Here is a 15973-nt window from a genome sequence, read left to right on the forward strand (position 1 = left end):
AGTCTACAAAAATGCCATTGAGTTCATTTTGTGTTGGCCTGTTAGGGATAGGGCCTGCCCTTGTTTGTGATTTAAATACTCAGTGAGGCTCCACTGAAGAAAACAAAGTTTTCATTTTATTGAAGACTGCTTCTCCATTAGGGGTGTGAGCTCATGTCTCCTTCCCCACTTAGGACTGGTACCCTGTGCAGGCCTTGTGCAAGCTGCCACAGTCGCCATGAGTTTATCTGAACATCAGCCCTGCTGTGCAAGCTGCCACCGTCGCCATGAGTTTATCTGAACATCAGTCCTGCTGTGCAAGCTGCCACCGTCGCCATGAATTTATCTGAACATCAGCCCTGCTGTGTTTGGAAGACACTGTTTCCTTGGTGGCATCTATAGCAAAGAGGCCGCTTGTTTGTTTCCCCCGACTGCTTAGCCCCAAAATCATCACACAGAAACTGTATTGTTTAAATCACTGCTTGGCCCATTAGCTCTAGTTTCTTATTGGCTAACTCTTACATATTAATTTAACCCATCTCCATTCATCTGTGCATCACCATGAGGTCGTGGCCTACGAGCAAAGTTTCAGCACTATCTCCGAGTCTCAGTTTCTATCTCTGACAGAGGTGCCATGGCTTCTCCTTGACTCTGCCCTTCTTTCTCCCAGCGTTCACTTTAGTTTTTCCCGCCTATCTCTTTCTGCCCTGTTCTGCTATAGGTTCAAAGCAGTTCCTTTATTAACCAATGATATTCACAGCATACAGAGGGAAACCCCATGTCAGGCATCCAACCACTTTGGTTCTTAGAATCTCTCTGCTTACTCTTCTGCATAGCTTCCTGAGCCCTGAGGGGAAGGGTTGATGAAGACATCCCATTTGGGATGGAATGTTCCAAACCTTTGCACTTTAAACACGTTGTCTAGTGTGGGTCTCTGTGTTCGTTCCCATCTTACTGCAAGACGAAGCTTCTGTAATGATGACCGGATGAAGCACTCATCTATGGGTGTAAAGAATACCATTAGGAGTCATTTTCTCGCTATGTTCTTTGAGCAGAACAATAGTATTTGGTTTTCCCCTAGGCCAATGGTCTATCTAGTCTCAGGTTCTTGACTGCCCAAAGAGTGTCAGACATAGGCTCCATCTCATGGAGTGGGCCTTAAATCCAGTTGGTTACTCCCACATTTGCGCCATTTTTACACCAACATTATCATGCAGGCATGTCATCATTGTAGTTCACAGGGTTTACAACTGTGTGGGCAGTTTCTTTTCTCCTCTGCAGAGGACTTTCCAGTACCATGAATACCAATTGGTAGAGGCGAAGACCCCAGTTAGGTACCAGCTCAACTTGTCTGTGCTCAATGAGATAGGAAAGTGATTTTTAAAAAAATGTTTTGTTTTGTTTTCCAGAAATAGGGCCTTGCTATCAATTTGTAGAGAGCAACCAGTAAGTAGCCTGGATGGGAAATAGTCACCAAGAAAATTGAAAGCACGAAGTTTGTCTGTAGGATGGTCCCTCTGAAACAGATTCATTAGAGAAAAAGCTTTAATGCATTGCTTGATTTGCTATTTGACATGTCATATTCTCCAGTAATTAAAATACATCACACATTTACAACATAAAATAGGACACTGCCAGTTTAAAGGCTACACTGTCTTCAATACTAGCCTTGGTACATAGTAACAAGACAACATCCAGATGTCACAGGTCAGCTTCATTCATTATAACAAATATTTGTGTTATATAGACACAGTTCACTAAGTTTATGAAGCCTGTGGTGTTAGCAAGGCCCTCAGGTAAGCAAAAGCCTCTGCAAACCATCAATCACACTAAATACTCCAGGGTTGCTCCAGGCTGATTTGTAGAAACATATACACAGCAATATTACATGCAAAGGATAGAATACATACGCGTGAGCACATAATATAAATTTTGTCGCATGTGAGTGTTCGTTTCTGAATTTCCAAATATGTATATTTCTTTGGGGGAGAAAAATAAAATTAAATATATATTGAGGTGATATGCTTTTTTCCATGTACAAGGAAAAGCTTGAGCGCTGTTCTAAATCTTTTTCTTGATCAAATATTTGGTATTCAGCAACTTTCTGATAGTCATTCACCACTCATTCACTTCCCTTATGGGAGATGAAGAGGAAAGAAAAGAGAAAAACATAATTAGTGATATGAATATTCTTATATTGTTATTATGCTCAAAAATCCTACACTGCAACTCTTTCCTCCAAAGCACAAAGAAAAAGGTGACTTATCCCACAATACTGGTGGAAAAACTGATTTAAATATGTATAACCTCTGCTTATATTTAGGAACAAAATGACAGTGGGAGGCGTGGCAGCAACATTGTATTTTGAAGGGTCCAAGTAGATGAAGGAGGAAACCATTCCCAGTCGGCGAAAGACTGACGGGAAATGGTACCATCAAGGACCTGTTTTCCCAAGTTTTGGCACTGATATCATCAATGGTACAAGTTAGAGACAGATACAAAGGTGCAGGGAACTTCTCTTAGACCGGAAAACACACTGTGGTCTAATTGCCACACTTCTTTGTCAGAACAGACCGTCTAAAAGGATTGAGGATGGAAGACCAGAGATGGAAGATACCAACAGACTTGAGAACGTACTTCCTTCCCACCTCAAGGTCAAACAGTGGTCGACAAGCCTCTTTTCCTTTACTGGACCTGTAGAAATGGCTGTATTTGTTATTTCCAAAATAAAATTTATCTGTATAGATCAATGAGATAAATAACTATTCTTCACAATCCTTTGGAGAGTAGAAAAAGGCAAAAAAAAAAGAGTAAAAAGTAAGGAAAATGACTATGAAAAAAAAACTATGTGAAGTTAGTTTTTTAAAAATGACCAGTGAAGGGTCCCTATAGGTGTCAAGCAGGGAATGGACCTGGAGAACAGAGAAGATTGAAAACCTCATGCGGATTGACATCATGAACGTGACTCAGACGTCGGGGAGTCTAATAGCAGGCAGTTTATTCCCAATGTATTTAAGCCCAGTAGAATTTGGGAAATGTTTCCTGGTGTAATACAATCCCCAATGCACAAGGAGGTGTAATTACAACTCAGGGAAATACAACTCAGGGTACCTGTCATTTCTTCCAAGAAGATGGTTCTAGAGATAGGCTACCTCTTCTAGTTGAAGGGCCTACAGGTCTGATCTGGTCTCAGTCATACAATAGGGAGCTATTAGTCACCTCTGGTCCTGGTTTTAAGAGCTTGATATGGCTTGGCCCAGCAGATGACACGGATAACCAGGCTGTCAATTATTTCCAACTCTCATCTTTCCCATTGGAGAGACAGTCCTGTGTGCTTAACACTCCCGGTTTCTCTGGACATGTGTGGGCTCGAGGATCTTCCAGCTGTGCTCCCGACAGACCAGAATCAATTGCATGCTCTTTCTGATTTTCTGATATTTTTTCCCCATTCACGGGAGTTAGAGGAAACACTAGGTTAGCCACACTAAGCGAACATTTCACTACCAGTACATTCTACAAAGAGACTGTGAAAAGGCACACAAGATCAAATATTTTATACACACGATCATCCTGAAAAGTGACATTACTTTTAAGCCCTGGGGGTCGGAGGGACAAGGTTGCCCAAATATACTTCCTGTGGCCTCAGTAGTAGTATCTAGATAACCCGGCACTGAAAGCCCAGCTTCTCAAACTGCGGGTCACAGTCTCTTATGGGGGTGCAAAAAAAAAAAAAAAAAACGGGAACAATAAAATTTTTTGAATACACAAAGACCAAAACTGAATTTCAAATGAAACCCATGATGAATCCAAGGTGTTCCTGACAGTGCTCACCTGTGTGCATGCTCATACCGTCACCGCGGCTCCGTGTTGCTGCTCAGACTTGCAAATGTTGCGCGTGGCTCTCACTGTTCCTACAAAATGTTTCTGCTCTTACAGAAAGGTAACAGATCAATTGCAGAAAAACAAATCTTGACTACTTTTCTACCATTATTTCTCAGCATATAAATAACAATTTAGTGGATCTGTGGATTGCTTGGCGTGTTTGGTTTTTTTAAAAAAAAATCACTGAATTGCTGACTTGAGTTTCAGAAAACAATTAAACAAATTTGTAATTGTATCAAGATTTCTAGCAATTCTGAAATTGTCCCAAGCAGGCTTCCGTCATTTTATTTTCTACATATGCAAAACAGCATTCTCAACTTTGCTGGTTATAAAGTCAGAATATTCATCAACTCTGGAATAATATTGAAGATGCTCTGTTTGTTGTTGTAGGAGCCTGCTTGTTTGTTCCCGGCTGCCCAGACTCAAAATAGCCACACAGAAACTGTATTCATTAAACTACTGTGCTTACCGGCAAGGTTCTGGCATGTCTGTTCTCTGTCATGTTCTCCATGGCATCTCTTGACTCCACCTTCTTTCTCATAGCATTGAGTTTAGTTTCCTCTGCCTATTTCTATTCCCTGTGCAAGCCCAAGACAGCTTCTTTATTAACCAATGGTATTCACAGCATACAGAGGGGAATCCCATATCAATTTGTGAAACCAACAAAATTTAGCCAACCTTTAATTCTTATGTAGAAATAAACAACCACATTCATCTCATTAGTATGCAAATTTGCATTTACTGGTTAAAGGTAACATTTTATTTATCCCAAAGACTTTTTTGCTATTTATGTTTTGTTTCTTCAAAGAATTATTTTAAAATATTTTTTTCTGAATTATTGTTAGTAAATATGTGGTTTAAAGGCCTGTTTATATACACTTATAAATACCCAAAGTCATATAAAAATTCCTCAGGCCAAAAGGGTTGAAGGTAGAAAAAGTTTAAGAGACTGCCTGGGATAAAAAAGGAAGGGATTTGGTAAATTTCAAAGTCAGAAAAATCAGCACAGGAGACACCCTCTTGTTTGCTCTTGTCTGCTCTTGGCCTTCCTGCCTTGTCCTTGGCTTCAGTTTTTACCAGAATGACCTGGTGTCATACAGTCTAGAGACACCATGGTGTGGTTTAGGAAAAGAATTTAATTCAGTGTGTAAATATTTAAAGGAAACTCTTTAATGTTTTATTTTTAATGCTTAAGAAATAAATGCATTATTTTCTATACAATTAATTTTATGTTGCTACCATAAAATATCAAAATATAAGCAAATTGTATACAGTTCTGAAAACAAAACTAAGGAAATTCATTTCAAAGCAAAATATATAAAGAAGAATTACCAACTAGGACATCAACATTCAAGATAAGATATTATGCATTGCCAGTTTGGGCACCCTTTCCTCTATTGCTTAGGGTCTTAGCTGGGGTCATCCTTGTGGATTCCTGAGAATTTCTCTAGAGCCAGGTTTCTTGCTAACTCTATAATGGCTCCCTCAATCAAGATATCTCTTTCCTTGCTCTTATCTCTATCCTTCCTCCTTCTTAACTATCCCATTCCCTCAAGTTCTCCTCACCCCTCCCCTTCTCCCCCCTCTTCTCCTTCTACCCTCCCTTCTATCCTCACCTCCATGCTCCCAATTTTGGAAGACAATCTTGTCTATTTCCCCTTTCCAGGTGGATCTATGTGTGTTTTTCTTAGGGTTCACCTTGTTACTTTGCTTCTCTTGGATCATGAACTACAGGTTCAATATCCTTTGTTTTACAGCTAGTATCCACTTATGAGTGAGTACACACCATGTTCATCTTTCTGGGTCTGGGTTACCTCACCCAGGGTTTTGTTTTGTTTTTTTTTCTAGTTCCATCCATTTGCATGAAAATTTCAAGATGTCATTTTTTTTCCCACTGAGTAGTACTCCAACGTGTAAATGTGCCACATTTTTTTTATCCAGTCTTCGGTTGAGGGGCATCTAGGTTATTTCCAGGTTCTGGCTATTACAAATAATGCTGCCACGAATACAGCTGAACAAATGCCCTGTAGTCAGATTGAGAAATATCTTAAATGTCACCATAGAACCTTCATCCAGCAACTGATGGAAACAGAGGCAGAGACCCGCAGTGGAGCACTGAGCTGAGCTCCCAAAGTTTAGTAAAGAGTGGGAGGAGTGAGCATACAAGCAAAGAGGTCAAGACCATGATGGGGACACCATTGAAAGAGTCTACCTGAACCAGTGGGAGCTCACCGACTCCAGCCAGACAGGGAAGAAACCAGTATAGATCCAAACTAGTCCCTATGAATGTGGGTGGCAGCTGTATGGCTGGGGCATGTAAAACTTCCCTGGTTCCATCCCACGGTCTTCACACTACACTCTATGGGAACTAGGCTTACGATTTAAAAACACACAGGCACAGACAGAGATAGACAGACAGACAGACGAGGCCATGAGACGTCCTTGCAACAAGAATGCCCCAAATGCCCCAGCTCTCACGATCTTTCGGCTGCAGACCCATCAGGGTTTCATGCTCAGAGCAGAGGAAAACAAGTTGTTTACAAGAAATTCAGAGTCTGGTGGTCTGCAGTCCCCAACAGGGGCAGACTGCGGGGCCACTGGCATTGGCACCAGGATTTATCCCTACTGCTTGTACTGGCTTTTTGGGAACCCTTTCTCTTTGGATAGATACCTTGCTCAGCCTAGATATAGTAGGGAGGGATTTGAACCTTCCCCAAAGCAATGTGCCTTACCCTTTCTGAGGAGTGGATGCGGGGAGGGCGGCAAGTAGAGGGAATGGGAAGAGGGGAGGGGTTGGGAACTGGGATTGGTATGGAACCAATAGAATTTGTTTTCTTTTTTGAAAACAGAAAAGAAAAAAAAGCTGCACTGAAATAGTATTACAAATTAAGACACACCACCAGAGGGAACCCCACATCGACTCCTGTTAGAGTCCTCCATGGGACGCTACACTAAACGTGACAATGACCAGGAAGTTTTATAACGGAAGGAAATGACTCATTGGTCATATTCTTGCTGCTAAAGAAAAGCTCTGTGCTGGACAGCAGGAAAGGTGGCCCCTCCTCGTCTAAAGCTGGGCCAGACATGGCAAAGGGGACATTCAGATGGCACACAGGGAAAGGCATCCCAGGCTACATCCCAGGATTTCCCCTCTCAGGTTCCAGTCTGCAGTTCCTTTGAGACAAGAAGAGCTGGAATCCTAGGGTCCGTAGACTTCAGAGTCTATGTAGTTGGTTGTTTATTCTTTTCGCTCTCTGACTCTTTTGGCTTTCAGGCGGCTGTCACCCAGCTCCCAAATAAGTAACAGGGAGGCTTGTTACTAATTATGCACGCCTGGCCTTAGTTTGGCTTGTTACTAGTCAGCTTTTCTTAATTTATCCCATCTACCTTTGGCCTCTACACTTTTCCGTTTTCTTACATCTGTAATCTGACTATCACTCTTATTCTGTGGGCTGACTGTGTGGCTGGGGGACCGGCCCCTGGAGTTCTCTCCTTCTTCCTCTCCTCCTGCTCTTTTTCTCCTTCTGTTTATTCTGCCTGCCTGCCAGCCCCTCTCTCCTGGCTTGCTATTGGCCATCCAGCTCTTTATTAGACCAACCAGGGGTCTTAGACAGGCAAAGACTCACAGCTTCACAGAGTTCAACAAAGGCAGCGTAAAAGAATGCAAGCACATCTTTGCATCATTAAACAAGACTATTCCACAGCACAAACAAGTGTAACACATCCTAAAATACATTCCATAATGTTTGGTCTTTGCTCTAGTGACGTGAGGGAACTCAGTGAACACACGTGCTGCGGACAGGCGTGTGGAAGACTGTAATTCCCACACTTCCAGGTTGATAACGTCCCAAAGGCCTGGGAAAGAAAAATACATATTTCCAAGTATAAGAATGTGACCCTAAACACATCTATCATGACTTGTCCAGCCTCTGCTTTGACCCCTTCACTCTTAGCTGAAGTACCTCATTCGATCCCCTCTAGTCTGGACAGTTGACTAACACTGCCTTTTCAAACTTCGGTTTTAAATAGTCATCGGCCACAAATGTTAAGGGGGTCCTCGCTAAATGTTGCTCTGTTAATAGCGCAGATGAACTTGACTTTCATGAGAGTCAGTCTTTTCTAAGACTGATTTATGGTCATTTACAGCTTAAAGGCGGCACAAGAGGAGCATCGTACCACATAGTGTGTGGGCTCTTGTGACAATGTCAGCTTAAACTCGGTCCGGGTTGTGAGAGTTGTGCGATCGTTCACTACCAAGCCTCCTATGATAGAGTCACCTTTACATCCGCCCAGCAGAAGACGCACAGATGGCAAACTCTGCAGCACGGACCTGGGGAACCACAGCCCACATCACTTCCGGTTGTCCAATGACAGGCACACTATCATTCTATGTTGGTCTGTGTGACAACGGGCCAGTTTGATGCTGGTTTGAAGTGATAGATAATTTTTCTTTCAAAATATTTGTTTACGTGAGGGATGCACGTACGTGAGTGTCGGTGCTGTGGAGGTCAGGGTACCTTCCATCCCTCCATCCCTTGGAGCTGGAGCTGCAGATGGTGGGGAGCTACCATATGAGTGTGGTGGACAAACCCAAGTCCTTTGCAAGAGCGGCGTAAGGTCTTAACTGCAGTGCCCGCCTGAGCCCATTAGGTACAATTGTGTATAAAGAATATAACTGAGCATCCAAGAAGACTAGGTTCTCACAAAGCCAGTCCATGCAGTAGAATCAGAACCCAGTGCCATTGTCCTTGGCTTCTCAGTCAGTCCCCACTGTCAGCCACATTCAGAGAGTCCAGTTTGATCACATGCTCCATCAGTCCCAGTCCAGCTGGCTTTGGTGAGCTCCCATTGGATCAGCCCCGCCGTCTCAGTGGGTGGACGCACCCCTCGCGGTCCTGACTTCCTTGCTCATGTTCTCTCTCCTTCTGCTCCTCATAAGGACCTTGGGAGCTCAGTTTGATTCTACTGCATGTACTAGCTTTGGGAGAACCTAGTCTGTTTGGATGCTCATCTTCCTAGAACTGGGGAGGACCTTGGACTTTCCACAGGGCAGGGAACCCTGACCGCTCTTTGGACTGGAGAGGGAGGAGGAGGGGGAATAGGGAGGAGGGGGAGGAAAGGGGGAGAGAAATGGGAGAGGGGAGGAGGTGAAAAATTTTAATAATAATAATAATAATAATAATAAAAGAATATAACTAAGTCAAGAGAGCCAGAGAACTGGACAGGAACTGTGACTGTTGACCCTTATGCAGGCTGGCTAATATGCCACTGAATACTCTTTCTGAGGAATATTTGATGGCTTGGAGAATATGGACTTGTATAATGACTCAAGGACCCTTTATAAAACAATATATAGTGATTTCTTCATCCATATATGCACACAGAAGACTAAACAAATACATCCAAAATGCCAGCATTTATAGTTTGTATTTCCTTTTCTATGTTTTTCCCACATTTTTCAAAACCTCCACAAACCTTTGTGTACAATGCAACAATTACATAATCAGAAAAGATCACTGAAGATGTTAAATAAATTTCATCCGAAAGTACAAATATTAAGACTATTTCCCCAAAGGTGATTTTTTTTTTTAGCACTGAGTTGTCCTTGGGGTATTGCAGCCTATGGCACAGAGTCTCTGAAGGGGTTGCTGGAAAGAAAGGAAGGATGGGTACGGTCCAGTCTGTCTTAAAAACTGCTGTATGGCATTGGAAGGCAAACTGAGGAAACGTCTGTGACATGTGGAGCTGGGTTTCCATGTGTGCTCTATTGCTAGTGGATTTTACAAGATAAACGAGTGTGCCGTGTTGCAGCGCTGAGCTCTGGAACACAGAAGCGTCACAGACTTCTTGACTATTTACATATATTAAAATAAGGCCGGAACATATACAAAAGGAATTCATATGCTGAATGAATAGAGAAATGACCAAACGTGGGAAAGCAACTGAAATCAAAGAGGAAGAGGGGAATTCTTAGCCAGTAAGAATTGGTTTTTCTTTTATAATAAGGCACAATGTCACTGAGCTAAGAGAGCAGGAAAAATTGGTGCCATGTATTTAGTGACAGATTCATCAAAGAGATAGACAATATAATCACTATGAGGAGTAGTTTGAGAAGCAATTGGCAAAATCCTATCACTGACCATGTAAATCTAGTAATCCAATCTCATTGAATATAATAGACTCTTCTATTTCTGAAGAGAGGGTCTTCTAGACTGGGATGCTCCAAATTTGTGTTTCAATCTGTGTTCAGAGCCATCCCAACATCTGCTTCAAAGAGAAGAGAGAGTTCTTCCAACTTTCTCTCTGGTAGTGCACCTCAATATTTGTATGGTCTCCATGTTTGACACACAGAATAATATTTCACTAAAGAGTCCACGAAGGATGGTTATAGAGGTGCATGCTTAAAGCTTCAGGCCTTAGGGCTGAGGGAGGAGGCCAAGCCAGACAACACAGAAAGATCTACATGCACACAAGTGTACACACACACACACACACACACACACACACGAACGCACTTACTGAAACTACAAAAATTTGAACACCGATATACTGTAGTACATAACGCCTTAATACAATGCAGGAATGTTACTTTTTGAATATTGCTGGAAGATTAGGAAATGTCAAGAGTATTACATTCCCACACACCGACCGCATGGTAATAAACCAAATTCATACCCACAATGAATATAAACCATTACTCCAGATGTAAAATCTCCATGGTCTATTGCAATGAAGAATAAAAGTTTGTGTTCTGAGAACACATAGGGACAGAAGTGTCCCTTAGTATAGACCAGTCTGTCTAAACAAGAACCAACTCTACTCAGGGTTGAAATTGAAAAAATTTTATTCAAGAGACTGTAGATGTTAGGATTAAATTCAGGCCAAGAAAGAGAAGTGGGCAGAGGGAGAAGGGGGCGGGAGAGCTCCCACCCAAAGCAGGTCTGTGTTATTGCCCTAAATTTAAACCACTATGGCTCATCCTCCCTATGCTAGGCCCTACATGCAAAATGTTTTGGAACCCTCCCAAAACAGAGCTTCTAGCTGGTGATCACATGTTCAAACCCTGGGGGGACAGTTTATCTTTGAATCATACTATTTCATTTCCACCTGATGTGGGAGTCCCCTCTGTGTGTTGTGATTAGCATTAATGAGTAAAGAAACTGCTTTGGCCTGTTGATAGGGCAGAACTTAGGTAGGCAGGGGAAATATAACATGAGGGCCGGGCTTGTTGGGGTTTCTGTCCTGCCCAGTTCCCCAGCTGTTTAGTCCCAGAGAAAATCACACAGAGAGTCTACATTAGGTTATAAAACTGATTAACCCATTAGCTCAGACTTCTTATTAGTTCTTGTAGCTTATATTAACCCATTATTCTTATTTATGTTAGCCACATGGCTCAGTACCTTTTTCAGCGGAGCAGGTCACCCCTTCTTCCATGGTCTGTGCAGGACTGGGGAGAAATGGGCTTTCTCCTTCCCAGCATTCTCCTGTTCTTATTGCCCCACCTTTACTTCCTGTCTGGTTTTCCCTACCTACACCTCCTGCCTGGCCAATCAGTGTTTATTTAAAACATGATTGACAGAATACAGACAATTCTCCTGCACCAGGGAAAATTGGACTGAACGCTGGGAGAAAGAAGGGCAGAGTCTGGTGCGGGATAATTGTCTGTATTCTGTCAATCATGTTTTAAATAAACGCTGATTGGCCAGGCAGGAGGTGTAGGCGGGAAAACCAGACAGGAAGTGGAAATGATGCAAAGAGAGCAGGAGAATTCTGGGGAGGAGGAAGTTGATTCCTTCCCACTCCTGCCCAGATCACTGAAGCAGCCAGATGTGACCTGCCAGCTGGAAAAGGTACAGAGCCACATGACTAAAATAGATCAGAAAAATGGGTTAATCAAGATGTGAGAGTTAGCCAGTAAGAAGCCCGACCTAACAGGCCAATCAGCATTATAACTTATAGAGATCTCTTGTGTGATTTTACTTTGGGACTAAACAGCTCGGGGAACAGGGCAGGACAAGAATTTCAACAAGCAAGCTGGCCCTTCATGTTACAGAATGGCGCCCAACGTAGATAACTGCATCCACAGAACGCCTGAGAAAGCTTGGGAAAGACTAGAGTAAAGCATTTCAGTTTTCAGCTGCAGCAGGAAAAAAGCTGTGCCATTTTAAAATGCTGGCTTTCTGGGTTGGTAGGCCAGGGAAAACTCTGACTCTTTCAAGCAGGCCGTCCTGACTATGGAAACACTGTTGCAGCTTGCTTCCTGGCAAGGACCTTGAAACACCTTAAGAGATTTTGAGTGTTGTCTTCTCCATATTCCTTAGCAAATTAAAGACCCATGTGGTCAGAAAAAGAGAGATATACAGTAAAGAGAGATTCAAAGAGTAAGAAAACCTCTAAATGGTTTTCAATATGTTAAAAATATATGCAGTCTTAAAAAAAGGTTTAAAGCCTTAAAATATAAAAGAAAGAGAGTAGTTGGGTGTGGTGGTACACACCTTTAATCCCAGCACTGGGGAGGCAATGACAGAAGGATCTCAAGGATAGCCTGGTCTACAGAGGGAGTTCCAGGACAAAGATATGCAGAGAACCTGTCTCAAAAAGCCAAAAGTTAAAAGTAAAAAATAAAAGAAAATAGAAGTTAAAACAAAGCCACATAAAGATGGAAAATACACAGAGAATCTTGATACTGTTTGCTATTGTGCTCTCTTTAAATTGTTTAAATGCTGAGGAAGGAGCAACAGCTGCTAAAAGATATTTGCTTATAAATGCTGCAGAATTAATCCAAGATAGGTATTTTGAAAATACCTTGGCTTCAAAATTGAAGTCAAAAGGTATGTTACTTTGGAGAAGAGATTTTGCTTTTGTTTCCAAAGAAAATGAGAGGCTGTGGATTTATTCAGAGTTAAGAAAAATCATCTTTGATCATGGGAGACCACCTGAGAAATCTCCGGTAGGAACAGATTGCCCTGTATCAGAGTTCTTCATCCAGAACAGGTTCAAGACTGCTGCCTGAGATGATCAAGACTCACAGGATACTTCAGTCAGGACCATAACTCTAAATTTTTCTTTAGTTCCCCATAAGATTATCAGCACCCCAACCAGCTGGAAGTGGCCTGGAATACTATGCCCACATTCCCAAAAAATGGACTATGGATATTTTCCTTTGTTTTTTTTTTTGTTTTGTTTTGTTTGTTTGTTTTTGTTTTTGTTTTTAAAAAAGGAGGGGGAAGTGGTGCAGGAGAATTGTCTGTATTCTGTCAATCATGTTTTAAATAAACACTGATTGGCCAGACAGGAGGTGTAGGCGGGAAAACCAGACAGGAAGTGAAAATGATGCAAAGAGAGCAGGAGAATTCTGGGGAGGAGGAAGTTGATTCCTTCCTCTCCTGCCCAGATCACCAAAGCAGGGACACCATGGATCTGCCACCAGAGATAGATGTGCTGAAACTTTGCTGGTAGGCCACGATCTTGTGTTGATATACAAATAAATAGAAATGGGTTAAATTAAGATGTAAGAGTTAGCCAATAAGAAGCTAGAGCTAATGGGCCAAGCAGTGATTTAACTAATGCAGTTTCTGTGTGATTATTTAGGTTCTGGGCAGCTGGGACGAACAAATGCCTCCTTGCAACACCCACTACCTATGGCCTTATTGCTACTTCTTCGTGAAAAATGGATTCCATCCAACTGCAAAGGCCCACATTGTTGTATAGCTGCAACACCATTCAAAAGCTGAAAGCCCACAGTCTAAGACTGCAGGCAATCTCTTGACTATGAGTACCAAAATAAATAAATAAATAAGTAAATAAAAATCAAGTTATCCACTTTCAAAATACAATGACATAGAACAAAAATTTCCGTTCTGAAAAGGGTGACGGACCATAGCAAGGAAGGACTGAACCAAGGCAAAACCAAGCTCCTCTCTGCAAACCCTGCAGCCTTGTGTTTGGTGGCACTGTCTAGGCTCCAGTGGACTTGGCTAACCCTTCCCTACAGCTCTGTTGCCTGTATCACATGTGATCTTTCTTGGGCCAACTCCAGTCTCTGGCTGTGGTATTCCTTGGCAAATATCTCAAGTTCTAGCTCCTTAAGTCCATTGCAACTTGGGCTTCACCTTCAAAGCTTGCTGAATTACCCACTGAGATATTATTCCATGCCTGGGGCCTGGTCTCACTCCGTATTACCAGTCCTCCGGTGGCTATCTAGAACCTTGGTATGAGCTTCCACAATACTCTAACTCTGGAATTGTGCACGCTTGCAAAATCAGTAGGAAATTCTGCTGCCAGCTCAAGGTGCAGCCTGGCTCCCTCTCATCTCTGCTGGGGCAGGCTCTGGATACCAATATGGCTGAACTTAATCAAACAGCTCCCTAGCTGACTGAGTTGGCGTAGGCTGCCGAGGAGCCTTCAGAGTGGGCGGTCTTGTACTGAAGGAACCCTTTCTATTGAATGGAAAGCTGGAACGTACGCTTCAGGTCGGGCTGTTCTCTTTAAAGGTCAGCAGCATTTCCAGCAGTGACTTTGTCCACAACACTATATTTACGCCCCCTCCTTTCCTGGCCCCAACGCGTATTTTCCACACCATTCTGCTTCGGGTTCTCACTGCAAATCTAGATACAAGCAGGGAGAGCAGATCCTAGGCTGCTTGAGATTTCCTCCACAGCATCAACTATGCCTTACATTTGAACTAAGATCTGCTTGCGCTAGCAGGAAAGATGGCCAGAGTCTTTGTGAGAATCTAACACAACTGGCCTGGCCGGTTCCCTCACCTAGAGCCCTCCTTCCCCTCTGACACCTCTGGAGAAGTTTCTGGTCCATTTTTCTATTGGCATTCTCTTCTCCTTATCCAAAGGCCTATTGAGCTCTGCACACATCATTCGAAGGTTCCTCTAGGCTACAACTCCAGATTCTGTCACAGAGAGCAAGACAGACAGACAGACGGACAGACAGACAGACAGATAGGACCAACACAAAGAAAAACAAACAAATCAACAACAAAAACAAATCCCCAAAGAGGCACAGAGACTAGAAACTGACCAGGCTGTAACCCTAGTGCTTGCTCCTCCATCACTGGCTTCTTCTAGAGAGATCTCTCCCTATAATGGTTCTGTAATGCATCCAAAGAGCCGCCACAAGCTAGGGATATAATGTCCAGATGTGTGAGCTTGTGGGTAACGCTTTTCATTTACATCATAACTGTCTGAGAGAGGGATTAAAATGATAAGTGGGTACCACGTGAGCACTGGTGCTGTTTCCAGCTTCAAGTAGCCCCACCAAAGACTACATACTTGGGCGAATTAACCCCTGTACCTCTTAATTGCTACGGCATGAACATTCATCGTCCTGGTATCTTTCTCAGACAGTTATGGTTTACCTGGAATTATAAATGTTTATGGACTGACATCCAGACCAGGTTGGGTGAAAGGGTCAATAAATGTGAGTGGCAAAGTTGACAGATAAGAGGGGACAATGGACCTTGGTCACCAGGAGCTTGCTCCTAGCATTACCAGCGATCAGAAACTAATGAAGGCTTCTAAGCAAGTAAGAGGCTCACTGGGATGTTGTTGCAAGGTGGTCCCCAAAATAGCAGAAGTGGGCTAGATGCATGGCTCCTACTCTACCCCCTCCCCACTATATATATATATATATATATATATATATATATATATATATATATGTATATATATGTTTTGCAGTCATAGATCTGATTTCATAATTAATAGCAGCAGTAACAGCAAGGAGGGACTTAGGAGAATAGATCTAAAGGACACCCCAAGAATCTACGCCTGGTGGCACACATCGGGGTACTCCCAACACCCAGAAGGCAGAAGCAGGAGGATCACAAATTTGAGGCCGGAATGGGTTATAAAGTGAGACTCCGTGAGAAAATAAAATAAAGTAAAATAAAATAAAAAGATGATCTGAGAGAGAAGGCTGAATCCACCGAGCCTGTGAAGAAATGAAAGCTGGAAATGGGTGGGCCCTACAGGAGCCAGCTGAGTTAATTACACTGGAGAGATGACCGATTTAAACCCCAGGCTGTTTTTCACAGTACTGGCCCAGGCTCCCTTCCTAGCGGCTCCTAGTTGTCGGAGAGTTGCCCTCTGAGTGATGC

At 42.7% G+C, this 15973-nt stretch overlaps 1 long non-coding RNA gene across 1 annotated transcript; it reads right to left on the reverse strand.

The window, feature by feature from the left end:
* Positions 1 to 443: 443 nt before the first annotated feature.
* On the reverse strand, positions 444 to 5395 carry LOC146889375 (uncharacterized). The gene is made up of 2 exons (XR_015000101.2): positions 3811 to 5395; positions 444 to 978 (listed from the first exon to the last, which is right to left on the reverse strand). It is a non-coding gene; the product is annotated as an uncharacterized LOC146889375 (long non-coding RNA).
* Between the last annotated feature and the right edge of the window lie 10578 nt (positions 5396 to 15973).

Source organism: Myodes glareolus, chromosome 27 (genome assembly GCF_982192425.1).
Source record: "Myodes glareolus chromosome 27, mMyoGla1.1, whole genome shotgun sequence".
Classification (NCBI taxonomy): domain Eukaryota; kingdom Metazoa; phylum Chordata; class Mammalia; order Rodentia; family Cricetidae; genus Myodes; species Myodes glareolus.